The sequence below is a fragment of the Canis aureus genome, chromosome 14 (genome assembly GCF_053574225.1).
Source record: "Canis aureus isolate CA01 chromosome 14, VMU_Caureus_v.1.0, whole genome shotgun sequence".
NCBI lineage: Eukaryota > Metazoa > Chordata > Mammalia > Carnivora > Canidae > Canis > Canis aureus.
This window is the reverse complement of record NC_135624.1, coordinates 9106977-9126993: the sequence shown is the minus strand read 5'-3', so window position 1 is coordinate 9126993 and position 20017 is coordinate 9106977. Positions and strand designations below refer to the sequence as shown.

The 20017-nt window shown below is 37.9% G+C and overlaps 1 long non-coding RNA gene across 1 annotated transcript; it reads right to left on the bottom strand.

Annotated features, from left to right (window-relative positions):
• Nucleotides 1–6119: 6119 nt before the first annotated feature.
• On the bottom strand, nucleotides 6120–7848 carry LOC144282834 (uncharacterized). The gene is made up of 3 exons (XR_013351246.1): nucleotides 7441–7848; nucleotides 7253–7355; nucleotides 6120–6544 (listed from the first exon to the last, which is right to left on the bottom strand). It is a non-coding gene; the product is annotated as an uncharacterized LOC144282834 (long non-coding RNA).
• Nucleotides 7849–20017: the final 12169 nt, after the last annotated feature.

The following is a 20017-nucleotide window of genomic DNA, read 5'->3' as shown; positions in this document are numbered from 1 at the left end:
ATTGGGTCTTCTTTCCTGCTTTGTCAAAGATTAGTTGAACACAGAGTTGAATGCCCATTTCTGGGTTCTCTATTCTGTTCCATTGATCCACGTGTCTGTTTTTTGCCAGTACTATACTGTCTTGATAATTAGAGCTTTGTAATAGAGCTTGAAGTCCAGAATTGTGATGCCACCAGTTTTGGTTTTCTTTTTCAACATTCTTTTGGCTATTTGGGGTCTTTTCTGGTTCTATACAAATTAGGATTATTTGTTCCAACTCTGTGAAATAAGTTGATGGTATTTTGATAGGGATTGCTTTGAAAGTATAGACTGCTCTAGGTAGCATAGACATTTTAACAATATTTATTCTTCCAATCCTTGAGCATGGGAGTTTTTTCCATTTCTTTGTGACTTCCTCAATTTCTTTCATGAGTGTTCTATAGTTTTCTGATCCTTTGCCTCTTTGGTTAAGTTTACTCCTAGGTATCTTATTATGGTTTTGGGTGCAATTGTAAATGGGATTGACTCCTTAATTTCTCTTTCTTCTGTCTCATTATTAGTGTATAGGAATGCAAAACTGATTTCTGTGCATTGATTTTATATCCTGCCACTTTGCTGAATCCTGAATGAGATCTAGCAATTTTGGAGTGGAGTCTTTTGGGTTTTACATATAGGATATCATGTCATTTGCAAAGAGTGAGAGTTTGACGTCTTTGCCAACTCAGATGCCTTTAATTTCTTTTTGTTCTCTGATTGCTGAGGCTAGGACTTCTACTACTATGCTGAACAGTGATGGTGATAGTGGACATCCATGCCATGTTCCTGACCTTAAGGGAAAAGCTCTGTTTTTCCCCCATTGAGAATGAGTTCGCTGTGGGGTTTTCATAGGTGGATTTTTGTTATTGAGGTAAATTTCCTCTATCCCTACACTGTGAAGTTTTCATCAAGAATTTGTACTTTGTCAAATGCTTTTTCGGTGTCTATTGAGAAGATCATATGGTTCTTGTCCTTCCTTTTATTAATGTAGTGTGTCACATTAGTTGATTTGCAGATGTTGAGCCAGTCTTGCTGCCCAGAGATAAATCTTATCCGGTTGTGATGAATCATCTTTTTAATGTACTGTTGGATCCTATTGGCTAGTATTTTGGTGAGAATTTTTATATCCATGTTCATCAGGGATATTGATCTGTAATTCTCCTTTTTGGTGGGGTCTTTGTTGGTTTTGGGATGAAGATAATGCTGGCCTCCTAAAAGCTGGCCTTTAATGAGAACTGATGATTTCCCTGTGTCCTCAAAAGTAGTGAGCACACAGTGAAGCACATATTAGGTTCCTGTGCAAGACACGTTCCTATCAACCTATACCAGGGTGCAAATGATTCTATTAACTACCAATCAGTCCAGACTCTTCTCTCCACTTAAGAAAGCCAGCATAGGGAATGTACTCAATAATATTGTAATAACTTTGTGTGGTGACAGATGGTAACCATATTTATCATGGTGAGCCTGTTGTAATGTATATAATTGTCAAATCAGTATGTTATATGCCTGAAATTAATTTAATATTCTATATCAGCTATACTTCAGTTATTATTTTTAATTAATTAATTAAAGTTTTTAAATAAAAAAGTCTGTTTGCAACTGAGTGTGAGTGACCTTGTAAGAGAAAGCCTTGGATCTGATTTACTTTATAAGAAAAATAAACCACTCACACACATCACAACTTTACAGAGATAAATCATTCCCATTACACAGAATAATTGGTGATGGTGCACAAATGTGTCAAAATAATTTAGTGGAGAATGGCAGTCCTGAGGTATGTTCCTAGGATATTCATGGGAAAAGCCAAAATTTTCTTCAGAAAGACACTTGAAGTTTTTGTTTGTTTGTTTGTTTGTTTGTTTTTAGTGAACAAATACCCAGGTATATTCTTTGCATGTCATGTCACCATTTTACCCCAAATTTCTTTTCTTTCAGCAGAAGATAACTTCCTTGGAAGGTTATACAATTCAACAGGAAGGCAGGAGAACTAAACTCCGAAAAGTAAGAATATCAACAGACCTCTTGAAGGACCAAAAATGAAAATAAATCATTTTAACTGTACATGTATTTATTCTTGCATCTCATCTTTGGCTTATCTTGGGTGATGTTTACAACACTGGTTAGAGAAGGGTAGGATGGCTTCGTTTGGTTTGCAGTTCCACCAAGACTACACAGTAGATGAGAGGAAATTTTCACATGGAAATCAGATTAGTGCTACCAAAGGAAAGATATGTAAGTGCTGCTATGTACCACTGGAAAGTCTAGGCTTAGGCATAGGCAAATAGGAGAACTACTGATCCTTAGGGAAGGATCCAAGCATAGTGCTTCTATAGATTTACTCTCTTACGTGGTCTCTTTGGTCAGTCCCTGACTCTTTCTTCCTACCTCTACAGAATTAATCAGTGAAGAGGTGTCTAGGTTTCTGCTCTGTCATTTACCATTAGCCTGGCTCTAGGTTGTGGACAGATTGCTCATAATTGTGACCTGAAGCTGTCTCTGGTATTCTGACTGTCCACACAATGCGCATATTTCCCCAAATAGCTATTTTCCACTCTGTGCAGGATGCCCTGGAACTGACTAGAATGGGGATGGAGATTATTTCACATACACATACACCTCCCCTAGAGACTGTGCCTAGTGGTTTTAACCTCAACATTTTATAAGGTAGACATTGCCAACATCAGCAATAAGACCCCTTAATGGTGTTTTCTATGCCTGCTACAAGGCTTCCTGGTGAGCTGATCTGAATAAATTAGATTTAAATTCAACTTCCCATAACTATGTGAGTTATATCCAATTAAATCCAATCTTGCTAGATGCTAGTCTAAGAGGCTTCAGCCTAGTATTCTATTTAGTCACGATCTCTTTGATCCTGATTCTATCACCCTTTCTACTAAACCTTTCTTCTAGCTTTTTGTCACCTGAAAATTTGGTCAGCAATATTTGATAGGGTAGTTGGCTAGGACAAGACACAGAGGAAAACTCAGTTGCACCGGTAAAGGCCTCTCCCAAAGCTAGCATTCATCTTGTGGTTCCTCTGCTCTGAATATAGCCTTTCCATCAGTGTCAACTACTTCTAGCCACATTATCACATTTCCTCATCTTGTCCACCAGAATGTCATAAGACATTTGCTGGAGTTTTCCTGATCATTTCCTATGGCTTCATAAGCATATTAGAAAAGAACAACAATAAGAGGAAGGATGTGAGTTTGTTTTGGTGTGATTGCTAAGTGATCACCAATTCTGTTTCTAAATGATGGCAAATAATGCATTTAATAATTCAGTCTAGTGTTTCCCTAGACAGTGAATCAAACATACTGGCCTTTAATATATAGTATTCAAATTCTTCCCTTTTGAAAACTTGAAACAAATCCTTTAACATTTCTTCCATTCTCCATCACTGTTCAGAGTTTGACTATACCTGCTCTTGAAATTCTTGGGGTAAATTCATTAAAGCCTAGAAAATTGAACTTTAAAAACATCTTGGTACTCTTTTACCTGCATTGTTTGTTTAATCCCTTCTTAATTAGGATTGCTCTATTATTTCTGATGTAAATATGTTTTGACAGACAGATGGAACAAGAATAGAGTTGAATAGTGTTTGTCTATCCACTTCATCAGTTATCCTAACACAAACTGTCCTATAGAGAAGACTTGCTCCTTCTTATTATTTTTCCTCTGAACACATAGTAGAAATTCTTCAATTAATGTGATCTATCTATAGTACCTGGTGGTTTCATGTGTATGTTAAGCTACTTGTGTACATTGTTTCACCACGCCTTTGATGCAGGATGTAGGTCTGTTCTTTGAGCATGAATCCCCTCTTTGGAGTTCTGCACTACTTTCCTGTGTATAGCATGTCTCATGGGCTACAATCTTCCACTCTTGTTTACTTCAAGTGCAATAAAAATTTAAATCACCCACAAAACAATCCAAGGGCAGTAATCTAGATTTTTACCATCTTTCAAATATCTTTTGATTATAATATGAATGATTTCTCTTATTATTATTTTTACCAACTCATTTTTGTAATCTTCCTGAAATTTTTAATTTAGTATTTTTAAAAACTCCTTTCCTAGTCATTTCATGAGTTTGCATAATTTTTAACTATCACAGCATATAAAAGTGGCATAAACTGAGAAGAAACACAGTTGAAAGTTGGGATGTACATAGTTTCAATGATAGCTTTGCCTTATACACATTCTAGAAGGAGCCTAGGAAGCATGAGCCTTCAGAGGGGGCTGTAGTTTTTAGCAATGATGTTTTGGAAACAGGAATGAAGAGTGCCAGTTAATCTGTCATGCCATTAGGCAGAAGTCAGTTTGGAGAGCTTATTTTATAACTTCTTGAAACTCTTTTTTATGATTCTTAGATGTTTTCACAAAGCTTAGCATCCTAGAGCTTTGTTCTATAATATAATGGAATTCTTATAGGCTGTTCTTCTCTGTTGTTTTCCTTCTGAGCCATGGGTGCCTTCTACCCCCCATCACTCCTTCCTATAAATGCTTAAGAACTGAGAACTTCCTGTAGCAATCACATCTCCTTTAAAAGTGTCCTCTTAAAAAGTAAAGTAAAATAAAATAAAATAAGTATGTCCTCTTTATTATATTGGCAGATTCCCAGTATTGGTAAATTTAATTTAACCAATAAAACCACTATTTACTGCCTGCCTACTATGTGCAGAACACTGGCTGTCTTTTCTTTGAGCAGCTTCCCTTCCCTTTAGGCTATGGGAACATGTTTACATTTCCTGTTATGGATTTTTTATTTTTCTAAGTTACTACCCTTAAATATGATATATGTCTGGCCTGCTCTTATTTTCTTTCTTTTTCCTTGGTGTTTTAGTAAAGAATTCTTTTGGCTTCTTGTGTCAGAATTCTCTAACTGGCTTAAAGAGAAGATGAGTGACTAAGTGTGTGTGTGTATCTGCATGTCTGTAGTAGAACTTCTTTCCTCCTGTAGCTAAAAGTCCAGGGATAAGACTCCTGGCAGGGATTTATTTTTTTTTTTAAGATTTTATTTATTTATTCATGAGAGACACACAGAGAGAGGTAGAGACATAGGCAGAGGGAGAAGCAGGCTCCCTGCGGGGACCCTGATGTGGGACTCGATCCCAGAACCCCAGGATCATGACCTGAGCCTAAGGCAGACGTTCAAATGCTGAGCCACCCAGGTGTCCCCCTGGCAGGGATTTAATCCAGACTTCTTCAGTGTCATCAGGCTTCTGGCTCTACTTCTCTGCAATTCCTTTGGCTTTGACCTCAGCTGTGAATCACATTTGTCCTAAGGCTCACTCCCTCATGAAACTAAAAATCAATCAAGTATTTAGTCATTTAATATGCCTCTTTCCCTCTATGTAACCTCCATGAGCACAAGGGCTGCACCTTGTTTTTCATACCTCACTTTGCCTGGCATGTAACACAGGCTCTGACACAGGATACATACTCAATGAACATTTGTTGAAGGAACAACGCTTACCTGTCGTAAGCCATGCGCTGAACTAGGTGCTTGTAGATCTCACCTCAAAATGTGTGTAAACATCACAGTTAGGGTGTCCCTTTTTTCTTTTTTATTTCTCTGGATCAAATTGTATTTGCTTCAAAGCCTCAGTCTCTGAGCTGGTGAGAATTTCTATCTTAGCCATTGGGGCACCCCCTTGCCACTTTATTTTGTTCAATGCAAAACTGTTGAACATATGCAATACCAGAAAACAGGGTGAGAAGCAGCTTCTTTCACCAATAGTTGCTACGGTCCTTATGTTTCTTGATCCACTGAACATGGGTGAACATTCGCCAGTGTTGTCTGTCAGCACATTCAGGTGGGCTGCTGGACTCATATCTCATACCCATTCTCTATCTGAGGCTCTTTATGCAATGGCTTTTGTCACGCCATTCTAGGGGCAAGACACATACTCTCCTCTAGGTGCCACCATTCTACCTCCACCATTCAAAGTACTTCCCTATGTCTCTATGACAAACCATGTAATCCCCCTCAACAAGCCATTCTTGGGGAAAGAAGTAGGCAAAAGTAATGTTAGTGCAAGTTACTCTTTTGTTTATTTATTTTTAAGATTTTATTTATTTATTTATTTGACAGAGAGAGAGAGAGAGAGAGAAAGAGCACAAGCAGGGAGTCAGACAGGGAGAGGAAGAGAAAGAAGCAGGCTCTCCACTGAGCAGGGCCCCAGGATCATGACCTGAGCCTAAGGCAGAGGCTTAATGACTGAGCAACTCAGGCACCCCTCTTTTGTTTTTTTAATTAATGATTCATTCTTATATTTCATGGGTCTGTGTTTTATACAAGATGATCCTCAAGATAAAGGGTGATAAACAGGAAAGTTGGGCAGTCTGGCACCTATTCAGCAAGTCCATGGTGGGTTCTGTGTATGTATCCATCAGTCTCCAACACATTCTCCAAATTCTAGGTCACAACAAAATGTGAAGTGGTCTTCTGTCTCCATTTGTTGGTATTAATACCTTCTTCCTGTTCCCGGTAGAAGAAGCCACCCTAAGTGAACTCACCTACCCTGGCAGGGGAAAAATGTTTGTCAAGTGGACTCACCCAAAATGTAAGCCAGCACTAACACTGTTCTTCATTCTGACTCCAGTGGGAATTAATTCGACTCGTCAACTTGACTGCACTGTGTTATATTTCCCTCCTAATTTAGTAGCTATTAGAAACTTTATTGCTAGTTTTGTTTTACCTCTCCAATAGTATACCAATATCAATGATCAGTATGGTGTTACCACAGACAATAGAAGAATCCTGCATGCCAGTCACAGTTCTAGCCACAAAGAGACTGGACCTTTCTTTTTCAGTACAAAAAATTAGCATGGTCGCTTTTCCCATAGCAACAGTCCCTAAATTCAATATAAACCATTCTCTTATACCCCGAAGTCAAAATATGTAATATATGAAACCACTGGTTAATGTTATTGAGTATATTTTAAACATGAATTAGGGAAAAACTCAGAATCTTTGTTGTTGGTTTTTAATGTCTTGACAGGTTTACAAACCTAACGAGACATGGGGGAGTGTACAGTAATCTGGTTAACCCATGTGCGAATTATCTAAGCTCTAGTAGTCAAACTACCTACATTGTCTAAATGAACTGTATAATCTATGCAAGCTCAGATTAGTTAGGTACAGTCTTGGCTGACACACATTTTGGAAATGAAAAAGAAAAGAAAAAATAATGATGCTCAAGTTCACAAAGTTTGTTTGGAATACTCACAGACATTCTCTGACAAGCAACTGTTGGCAATCCTTCCTTTGCCTTATGCTGGAAAAGCTTTAAGAAAAGCTTTCTTGCATTATCCTGGTACTTATAATATGGCCTAGAAAAAAATTGCAGAGGAAGACAAAAATAGGTAAATAATATTTTTAAGTTCATCCAAATTCTAGAATTTCAAATCAGCCTACTTTAATATTGAAGAAATATCTGGTCACTCATATGAATCATTATCATTTCCTCAGCTCCAGTTCCAGGCACATAAGTATTTTTATATTTTTAAACATGTAGAAATCCTTTGGGGAACTTCGGTAATACTTTATATCTGAGGTTTCTATTAAAGGTTGGCTAGCACCATTTTGAAAGAAAGAGCGTTCCCTGTATGCTACTGTTAAGACCTGTAGTCCTCTTAGATAAGATGCACTCCTTCATTGGCTCAGTTCTTCTGCCTTCTAGGTTTAGAAAAGTATGAATAGTCTTCATCTTTACTTTAAAATCCATTCAAAATTGCCTTACATAAAGTAAGGCAACTAAATTTGAAGTTTAAAATAAGACAATCCTTGCAGGGAAAATCAGTCACTTATCAGTAGAGTTCCATGCAGCTCATTGGAAATTCAGAATTTGGAACACAAATTTAGAATATTGAACATGGCATTATTCATTGCCTGGCACAGAGTCATGCAAGGCAGCTAGCCAAACAAGCTATCTCTCTACTTACAGGTGAAACAACGGTTTGGAGAATCTTAAAAATTTGAAAACATTCATAAATCAAAATAGGAGGTTTTCTAAGGGGGAAGTTAACACTCTGCCAAGTTAAGCAAACTAAAGAAGAAAACAAGTCAGCCGTTAAAATGGTTTTCATGACAGACACTTACACTTCCTCAAACAATATCAATTAGTGTCTTCAGAACAGACTTCCTAAAGATGATATTTCAATCAGTATATTTTCTGGATGTAAAGAGCTTTCTTCCATTGTTTCAGACTGCAGAAATAGGACAACGGGTAGTGTTGCTGACAGTGGTAGAACCGGGATTTCCTCTGTGTGTGTATGAGAGAATATAAAAACTATAGCACTTCTGGAATTCTCAGATGAAAACTTTTCCCTACCTATCAGCAACAGAACTTCTTAATATGTGAATATTCTCAGCTTACATGTATACTTCCCTCTGTACCAAAAATAATTTTGTCTTTTGAGTATCAAAACCATGAAGATAATATTTCCCTTTTTTTCTAAAGTATGGTCCGTCTTACCACTTTGTTATGAAGCTATATCAAGAAAGTGGATTAAAAAAGATACAGGATTCAAAAGAAGAGGAAAATGGCAGATAAATTCTTCCTTATTGAGTCAGTTATTGTATCCTTCTTTGTTAGGGGACATCAAGTCAGGGAAATTGAGTTGCTCTGCATTATAAAGAGTCGAGAAAGAAGAGTACCTAGGGACATAACATAGAAAAGCCTTGTGGGCTGGGTTTAGGGAGAATTTCAGAGTTTTGATTTTGGAAAATCTCCAGAGATGCAGAGTTAGGGGAAAGAAAAGAGACAATTAAGATGGGTGAGTCCCTTTGATATATAAAAGATGCAAGTAAACAGAGTGTTGCGTTTGCTGGATGTTGCCTTGAATGCTACTTTAGGAATAATCAGTGCAATGCACAGGGTTCTATTCAGGTTACATCCACATTACAAACTTAGTCACTCATGTCCAAATAGTGTCACATTTCTGAATCTTCAACAAGTTGCTCCAGAATAAGACACAGAGATCCTGCTTCAATGGCAATAACACCAACCACAAGCAAGTTAGAATGCATGGAGTTGCTTTTGAGTTCATTACTTGAAAATACCACTCGACATGGGGTTTGACTGGGTGGTTGCCAACAGTCATTTCAGTCTTTCTTGAAAATTATAATGATGGTGGCATTTTGAAAGTAGTGTAGCATTCACGTGAAATCATTCAATAATAAGGATAAAACGGAGTTTTTCTAAACCATCTTGTTAGCATTCCATATGTTCTTTTGTCAAAAAAGAACAAAAAAACAAAAACAAAAATGTTCGTGAAAAACAATCACTAGGGATGAATATCATGCTTTTTCCTTTAAAGGAAATACAAATTAGCCAGTCGCACAATCTGACCTATTCATAATCTCTGTGCAAGTTGCTGCTTGCTCCAGGGTGTAGCCTTATTTGCTCTTCAGCAACGCTGACGGCAGACTTGTGTCCACATGATGGATTTATGTCAGTTGACCTAGAGCTCCCTTTGCCTGCTCCAGCCTGGATGAGGATTCCATAGGCATGCTGCACAGCAGTTACCCTGAAACTTCCTTTGCTGTCTTTCTAAGAAGTCCCTTAACTTCTCTTGGTTTGCATCACTTTTACTTGGCCCAAGATCTTCCTCTTCCTTGGTTGATGGCCTTCATGAAACATATCCTCCAATAGCCCCATACGAAATGGTGCGAAGGTGGCACATTTAAGTGAAACCGTACAGTACTTGTCTTTCTGTATCTAGCTTATTTCACTTAGCATAGTGTCTTCTAGCCTTGTCCGTGTTTTCACAAATGTCAGAAATCCTCGGTGTGATACTATAATGGTGGATACGTGTGATGATACATTTGTCCAAACCCACAGAATGTAAAACACCAAGAGTGAAATATAGTGAAACTATGGATTTTGATGTGTCAGTGTAGGATCATCCTTGGTAAACGATGTAAAAATAAAGTTGAACTCATAAAAGCAGACCAAAATGGTGGCTGCCAGGGGTTGGGGGTTAAAGTAAATGGATGATGTTGGTCACAGGATACAAAGTTGCATTCATGCAGGATAAATAAATTCTGAAGGCCTAATGTACAGTATTATAGCACTATGTAACTATAGTTCATATTATATATTATATTAATATATATACCTGAAATTTGCTGAGAAGGTATATCTTAAATATTCTCACAACACACACTTATCCAGGCACAATTACTGTGTGAGGTGATGGAGTTAATGAACTTGATGGTAGTAATCATTTCACAATGTATACACATGTTAAACATAACATTGTATACCTTAAGTATATGTAATTTTATTTGTCAATTATACTTCAATAAAATCAGGGGAAAAAATTTAAAAGAAAGACAAAAGAAATGGTACTAATGGACTAAGTTTTTGAGACCTTCCTTGACTAGACATTTTTATTCTTGACAACTGATTGACAGTCTTGATGAGTATAGATTTCTAGACTGAGAATCATTTTCTCTCAGAATTTTATCATCAAGGGTCCGGGGTTGCTGTTGAAAAGCCTGCTCCTTTCTTTATATGTGACCTATTCATTTGTATATTTCTCTCTGGAATATGTGAAGAATTGCTCTTTATCTTTGCTGTTCTGAATTTTGTAGAGTGATGACGCACATTTTGCATTTTTATGGGTCTCTAACATGATGAGCATTTTTTACTCAGTAATACTTTTAGATCTAGAAATTATTATTCTTTGATTCTAAAAAATTTCCTTGTATTCTCTGACAATTTCTTTCCTACCATATCCTTCATTATCTTCTGCAGTAACTTCTACTTTTTTGGATATTGGAACTCCTAGAATGATATTCTAATTTTCATGTCTTTTTTACCTATATTTTTATATTTTTAATTTTCTGTTTTTCTTCTGGAAGATACATTCCAGTATATTATTCAACCTTTATATATAGTTTTTTATATACGTTTTAATTCTCTAAAGTTCTTTTTAATACACTGAATTGTTCTTACCATAGCATCCTGGTTTCATTTCATGTATTCAGTATCTTCTCTACCCTCTTCTGAGATAATATATGTGATTTCTTTGAAATTTCTTCAGCTCTCTGTATGTTCTCTTTATCCTCTGGCTTCCTTTTTCCTGTTTGTTTTGGTCATTGTCTTTTACGCTAGAGTCTTATCTCAAAAATCAAGTAATCTTTGGGTCCATTCCAACTTCAGCAAAGTAGTAAAATGCTGGTTTGAATTTCTCTGTGTACCTGGGTGGGGCTTGTCACATAGTGGTCTTTGGAAAAGGAAACTGGGTGGAGGGTATTCTACAAACTTGCCAGAGTTGTATGTGGAATCTTAAATGTCCATTCTTGGAAACCTTTTTTCACGAGTGGATCAGTTTCCTCAGAGAGAACTCCTTCCGTCTTCTGTATGAGTGGAAAGAGAGAAGCTTCCTGCACTCTGGGAGGTGAAAATAGAAAAGGGACATGTGGGTTTCTGTATTCAAAGGTAATTTTCACTTAATCCCCCTGTTTTCATGTAGCAACTGGGTGCCTGGGTGGCTCAGTCAGTTAAGTAGCTGCCTTCAAATCAAGTCATGATCCCAGGGTACTGGCCCTGAACTGGGTTCCCTGCTCAGCAAGGAGTCTACTTCTCCCTCTGCCTCCACCTCCTCCCCCTGCTCTCTCCATCTCTCTCTCTCCCAAATATATAAATAAAATCTTATAAATAAATAAATAAATAAATAAATAAATAAATAAATAAATAAGGGCATGCAACCAAGCCAGTACTGGACTCACACATCTACTCTTCCCTTTGAAAGTACATATTACCTTCAATTCCTGACTCTTGGGGATGTATAAATTGAATAGCATGTCACTTTTAGCTTTCCACTCTAATTCTTTCAAACACTTAGCTGTCAACTTTTTCTGTTCAACACAGTCTCTTACCATTTACTTCACTGCTTGCCAATTTCCAACTTTTCTGACATGACTCATCTGCTCTCATCTTCTCTCACAATCTCTTTCTCTTGTGTGTTGATGCCTTTCCTGCCATTTAATGAAATTTGCACAGAAAGTGCAAATAAACACATGTGGTCAATCTGGCATGTTAAACTGGAAATCTGTGGTAGCTTTTAAACAAGTCTGCCCTCAAACAACGTAATAGGTACAAAGAGACAAGAGGGTTCAGAATCAAGAGGGAAGCAGCATGTGTGTGAGAGAATTTCAGGTGTAGTCAAATTAATCAATGCAGCGTTAATAGATATTGATAGTAATAACAATGACCTTTAGGGGTGCTGGTAAAGATGTAGATGAGGAAATATTTGTAGAGATGTTACCTACACTACAAAAGCTGTTCATCATCATCATCATCATCACCCTCATAGGTAGAAACTAAACTTATATCAACACACTAGCAAATTGAAACTGAAAATTTTTCTGGCTTTTGTCATCGGGCAGCACTCTATCCACTGGCAAAGACAATAGCATTTACACATCCAAGAAGAATAATTTCCAACTACAAAAGGGGTCACAACATACAGTTCAGATATGTGAATTTGATCTTACTGTGCTTTTTTTCACCCCTGGGTCTTCACACATGCTGTTCCACTTTCAGAACACTCTTTGCCACCTCACCTCGCTTTGATTGACTTAACTCACTATCAGTTTCCCTGTCTCCGTTTATCAATAATGATTTTGATAAGAATACTAAAAGTATTTCAATATATGGCTTTATGCACATCATCTCATTTACTGTTTGGAACAACCTTATGTGGTAGAAATTTCCTTTGTCTCATTTTACAGGAAAACTGAGGCATAATTTGTAATCCTTTCTCTGAGAATTCCATCACCTCTTGGGTTCAACTTAGTTTTCCCTCATATAACGTAGCAGTTAGTATACATACTCCAGAGCCAGAGTTTCTTAGGAAAATTGCTTAACCTCTCTGTTCTTCAGAATAACTAACAGAAAAATGTGGATAATAGTAGTTTTCATTGTATATGGTTGTCTGAAGGTTGAATGTGTTAATACGTGCAAAGTGCCTTGAACATAACCCTGAGTGCAGTAAAGCAATGAATACCTGCTACCTATTACTACATGCTTCCTTCCCAAGCCTCTGGTACATTTTCAATTTAACACATTATATCAGAATCTGAGTTTTCTTTTTCTTTGAAAATATGTTAGTATAATCTGGTAAAAACACATATGCACACTATTCCCACTACATAAACAACTTAGAAGCAAATTATTTAGCAAATGCCACAGTTAGTGCCACAGATCATGCCACAGTTTCTAATTTCTAGGCCCAACATGGCAGCCAAAATCCATGTAGGTAACGGCTTGTGGATCCCTTTTTCCTCCACGACAAGTTTAAATTTGGAACTGCTGCTGCCACCTCTGCAACACATGAGCAGAATCTGAGCTTTGAACCTTCTGTATTCCACTCCCCACCTTCCACAGGACCATGAGCCGCAGAGAGCAAGGATCATGTCCATGCGATTTAGTGTGGCATCCTACCCCTTAGTATAGTGCCCATAAGGTTAAGAAATGCTTAATAAATAGTTGTTGGAAGTGAGACTCAATGAATGAGTGCTTATCAGAATTCTACTCCTTTGGGTGAGTTTTGCAATGTGCAGAAAATAGGTGAGGGTAGAAGACTCAATTAGCTTCCAGCAGGAACATGTCATTATAAACAGCAAAGGCAGATCCTGTAACAGGTCTAATTTGGAATCAGAAGCACAGGCTGTAAGGGCAGGGTTCATGATTTCTTGACCATGTGATCCTGGGTGAGTCGATTAATCCCTCTGGGCTTTAATCACCAAATAGGTTGGTGTGAAAATCAATGAGATAATGTACATGCAAGCATTCTGTAAAGTAGATAACCCTGTAAAGGGTTACTCAGAAAGATTTCTCCCCAGACCATATCAATCTAGGAGTACATTTGGGATATTAGTTTAATAAACCTGTCATTCTCCGGGGTGTTCCGTGAACTGTTGCCAACCCCGCCATCCTAAGTGCCTGTTAGATTCCTTGTTGATGACGAATATACGTAGATTATGTGAGTAGGGAAAGAGGGGTGGGGACTGGAAACACAGACAACTCATGCTTCACTCTATCCTGGGTTCCAAGAGGACAATGAGAATTGGAATGCTTAGGAAAGTTTTACAACTGTCAAAAGTACATAAAGTCATCTACAAAACCTGCAAAACATAAGTAATGATTCTATTTGTTCTGGTGATGGTCTTGGGGGGAGAAATTTTCAAATTGCTTAATAAGATGGAGGGATAAAGGAAATACAGTGAGTTTCATTGTATGTATAGGCCAATTACTGCTTCCTCCCAGCAGCCAATTTGGTTGGTTGATTTCATTATCAATGAAATGATTCATTTATTTGCTCCACCAATATCATAGATACACATCTCTATTATGTGCCAGAGGTATGGCTACACTGGCAAGCAAAAAGGAAGAAATTGTTTTCTTTCATGACGCAGTTTGAGAGACATAAACTTAGCTACCTCATGCTTCTGCTTCTAGGTTGGAACGACTGTGATGTCTTAACTGAAAGTCTTCCTGCATTAATGAAACTATAATAGTTAACAGTGGGAGATAGTATCCCTTCTACAGAGAATATTAGACAATTATTATTGTGTATATTTAGTTTAGGATGTCATTGGTGAAAAGGAAAGTGACTTCTGAAGACAGGATAAAAAATATTTGTTTTGAAAAATATACACTTTGTAAAGAAAAATAAAGGATTTTTATCTAAATGGTAGAACCAAAGTCTAATTTAACAGGCTTTCATTGTAAGAAAGACTTTAATTAATGTACGAGAAATGTGGTCCTCACCTAAGGAAGAATTTCTCAGCATTGGATGATAAGGAATTGGATTGGCAAACTGAGGAATCCTAGGGACTCATTTTTAGGATATCTGTGGACTAGACATCAAGTTATTTCATGGCAGAAGCATAAGTGAAAATATCTCTCACTGTGCTTTTCACCTTTATAGATAAGTGAGAGACCAATTAAAATAGATGGCTATTACTCCTGTGTAGAGAAAAAAAATATAAAGAAAATGAATTTGTTTTGATCCTATTTATACTTCAATTGCAAAGACCAGGCCAACTCCTATGAATCATTTCAACATTATTGGACCTTTTTTATGAAAATATACAAAAATTTTCTACTTGGAATACATTTAAAATTTACAGAACTAATAGCTACTCACTATCTAATAACCCCTTACTATGCACCAAGCATTCTGTTAAGTATTTTAAATGCCTGATTTTATTTAATTTTTACAAGAATCCTAGGAGATATCTATTGCAATCTCCATTATATAGATACAACAACCCAGAGTCTTGAATGGTAATTCAAGGGCCCATAGCCAAATTGTAGAGCCAGAAATCAAGACCAGACTTCTTGATCCAAAACTTGTGTGCTCTTGACCATTACTCGCCATCTTGTGCTATACTCCAAAATAAATAATGGTGATAATGGTAGTAATAATAAGAGTAATAAGAAATGATGGTAACAATGATAATAGCAATGATAGTAATAATAAATGATAGTAATAATGACAGTAATAACAAATGATAGCAACAATAGTAACAATAATAATATAACAATATAAGAGAGGGGTAAACAAAGTATTTGAGAATTAGAGAGAATTAGAAAAAATAGAACAATTAATTTCAAATGGGGATCATTGGAAACCTTTGACAGAAGGTCATTTTAGAAAGATGGCTAACCTTTCCCCATATGTGTGTCTCCACTTTCATAGTAGGACTATGATTTGGGAACACTTGCCTCACCAAGGATGACATTTCTCAGCCCCTGTGCCGTGGACTCGTTCTCCTTCATAGAATCTGAGTGAAGTCTGTCTTCCTGCTAATCAGAATACCTATATCAATGCTGCATAAGCAAAGCATGAACTTTTATCCTGTTAAGCCACTAACATTTGAGATTTATTTTTTAAAGCCATCAGCATTGCCTAACCAATATAGAAACTATTCTAAGCAAGGAATAGAATATAGGCAATATCATAGAGGCAAGGTATGTGCAGGGAGGGTGAATAATTCAGTGATTTGGAGTATAAACATAGGAGGGAAGGAGAGAGACTGGAGAGGTAATTTGGGACCACGACCATCAGGCACGAAGTTCAAAATCTCTGTAATGGCTATCCCCCAAGATAAGGCCGGTCATAAGTGAAACATATCTCAATTAAAGTTAACAAAATATTTTTACTTCCCATTGGAAATGTAGGCAGAATCCTGGATGGCTAATTGCTTTTCCTATTAAATAAATAAAGCCATGTTTCATTTTAGTTGAAATATATACACACCCACACACATGCACACACATCCATATATACACCTGCAAAGCACCATCTTGCACTCACATGCTTTTTCTCCACAAACAGTAGTAGATGTTATCTATATGACTTCATCAATGTGTATTTCTATAGATTTCTGTAGATATCTATTCATTTCTAGAATTGCATCTGTTTGGACACCCTACTTAAATATTTCTGTGAAGATGAAAAAATGGTAATTTTTCCCTAGTGCGTGGCCTAATGCTTGTATTCTCCTTGTTTGTGTGATCTTCATTTCCTCTTCCTTGCCTCCTGGAGGTAAGTCAGAAACAGAAGCAATATAACTCAAGGGAAGACAGAAAACACATCTTTTTCACTTTTCTCTCTTTTCTTTTCTTCCTATTCTTGAAACCCTTTCTTCTGTGGGGCTCCACAAACTCTCCTCAGGTGGGTTCACAAGGTCCTGAGAGCTGCCAACACTTTTCCTCCAGTAAGAAATTTGTGCAAAAGGCCGGCTGCTACCCAGAGGGATGTGACAGATGGCAGGGTCACCGTGCCGAGCTCGGATGGCTCACCCAGGTGGAGAGGCATCAGGGAGCTGGAAGCGGAGCCCTGGAAATTATTCCTGGCCTGCTTCAGCTTCTCATATTGACAATTCCACACCCTTCTAATCTGTGAATTTTGGAGGTTGGAGAGCCCAGATGCATGCTTTTTTTTTTTTCCTGAAAGAATAAATTTGTCTGAATTTTCCAGAGCCACCATTTCACTGGGAATATTATCTTTACTGCATTGTATGCTACTTGGTAGCATCCACTAATGCCTAACTCAGTCTAGTTTTCTTTACCTGGGTGTGATGCTGTCTTACAAACGGTAACCCCAGAGTAACCTCTAACTAGCTTACAAAGGGGCTCTTTATCAACGACAGCGCAGCCAAAGCCAACAGCACACATGCAATGACGTGCCTGTTGTGTGGCCTGATGGGACAACCAAGGCTTTGTGACTAGCCTGATGGAGTAGTGGCAAGTATATAGAAATTGTAGTTTAGTTAGGGATAATAAACATTTCCCCCATAGATTGTTTGGTTCTTCCTTTCTCCCAAAACCCATAAGGGAATGCCAGGCAGGCAACTTTACTCTTAGATATCATTACTGGGTGAGAGAGCCTTACAAAGCAGAGGTTAAAGCTCCCCATCTAACCTTTACCTTCAAATAACAGAAGCAGTAGCAAGCACCGACCTCCTTATCTGTATGGGACTAATTAGGTTAACATTAGTATCTCTGCAAGTTGCTGGATTAAAGATATTTACTGCCAGAAAGCAGGAATTCTGTGTCTCTATTGCTTTCTTGTTAATGGGATGTTGACCATCATACTTTTGCTCTATTCAGTGGTTGTACACTGGTTCTTTGTCACAAAAGTAACACCAGAAGAAAAACAAGAAACCAAACACCCCCAGAGTAGCACTGACGGTTTTTGTGTCCAGGTGGTAACTACCTGTGTTAAATCTAAGAATCTTGGTATTTGAAGAAGCTCCATAACAAGCCCTTTTATCTGTTCCTCCACCCCCAAAGTTGAGGTAACATTGAGCTTGAACAATGTACCATATACCATATACCATATACAGTATATACATATACCATATACTGTAGATTTTAGAAATACATGTTTTCAAGAAGCGTAAGAAGATTAGAACACAATTCATGGACTTGGGAAAGTTTTGTTTTTATTAGATTTCTCTATTTGTGGCTAAGTGGCCTCCAAGTGGATCAAATCCACAACTTTGGCAACAGTATAACCATATTATACCTCAAAGGTTTTCAAACTGTTACATGCATAGAAGTTCCTGGAGCACTTGATAAATACAGATGCCAGGGCCTCACCCCAGAGATGTTGATTTACCAAGCCTGACATGGGGAGGCCAAGAATCTGCATCTTAATAATCTCCCAGGTGATTCTGATGCAACAATCTTGAAACTGAATCCAGATAGAGTGCTGAACCCAAAGCCAACTAAAAAATTTGAACTCTCCTTTTGGGTTACTGATAGGACTACACGGTATTGTCACATGGATTAATCTTATTTACCATGATGGAAGCAGAAGAGAGAAAGAAAGAAAAATGACAAAGGAGAAAGAGGGGATGTCTTATGTTGGGGTCCTCAGAGGCAGAGACTGAGATAGGAATTCCTATGCTGGTGATTTTTGAGAGAGTGCTCCCAGTGCTCAAAAGGAGTTGAGGAGAGCAGACTCGGAGAGAAGGAGGAACCAATAAGGGGGTCCAGCTGGAGTGGAGCTTCAGCCTGACCTCATGGGGAGCTGTACAGCATGAATCACACCACAGAACTGGTCCCACCTTAAGACCAAAGGTCAGCTTTTCATGATCCTGTATCAGTCAGTCCTGCACTGTGGGCCACCCCTTGAAGTGGGGCATAAGTTTCTGGCCATCTCTGTTTGGGGTGGTTTCTTTCAGAAGAAAACAATACTGTGGAAGAAAAAACAGTTTTGGGCTTGCCAGGCCAACATTCCCAACAGGCGGGAGAAGGACACACCAACCCAGTAAAGGGCATTTTGGTGGAGCAACAACAGGAACAGCAACAGCCACAGGGAGGGATGGAGTGGGGAAAAGAATGATGAATTACAGGGATGTCTGGGTGGCTCAGTTGTTGAGTGCCTGCTTTTGGCCCAGGGTATGATCTCAGGGTCCTGGGATTGAGTCCCACATCAGGTTCCCCACAGGGAGCTTGCTTATCCCTCTGCCTATGTCTCTGCCTCTCTCTGTGTCTCTCATGAATAAATACATAAAATATTTAAATAATGAAAAATAATAAATACACACTTCTCAGCTAAGGATGATCCAAACAAACGAAAGTTCTACCTTTCCAGTCAACAACCTGAATGACACTAAACAGCCAGCAAGCCACTTTCTGTGGGACATCCTGCCGAGTGCTCACAGAGTTGATGCTAGTGTCTGGATAGCTGCCTCTAGAGAAATTGTGTTTGTAAGACTTGAGGAAACAAAGCTATTGGGGAGATAAGACCCCACACCACATCAGAATCTTAGAGTTGAACAGCTGAGCAGTCTAACCATCCCTCCGCAGTGCACAGTCCATGATACTCAACTATGTGCCATCTGCAAACCTAAGGGACACAAATCTTCACCGTGATTAAAACTGAAGTGCAGTGTCAATCAAGCCCACTAATTTAATCAAAATGTCAAAAACCCTTTGTGTAGGATAAAGTGCCACTAAGATAAATCCATCTAAGTCAGAGCTTCCATCTTACCCAAAATTCCATGAATTTTGTCCAGTAAATGCCTTCTGAAACCAAAGATAAGCCCATTACTATGTCATTTCTCTTTATCACTCCAATGGCCTCATTTTAGAAGGAAATTAAGTGGATAATATCAGTGAGTCAGTATTTGCTCCTAGTATCAATATTTTTCATTAATAAGTGTTAAACCACATGAATGATCATTTATTCCAGAAACACTGCCAAGGTTTGATAGTATTTTACTGAACAATAAAGTCTTAGAAATTCCATCCCTTGTCCCTTTTCAAAAGCAGGTCTTAAACCTATCTGCAGGGCTTTGGTAAGTCTCTCAATCATTATGATGTCTAAAAGACCACCTAGAGTGACACTACTGTGTTCTCTGCATGAGCTTCAGTGCCTTACAATTTTATTCATTTGAAGCACTAGATGTTTCTTCGCAATTTATTTACTCATCTGACCAGGCCTCTATATCCTCTTTA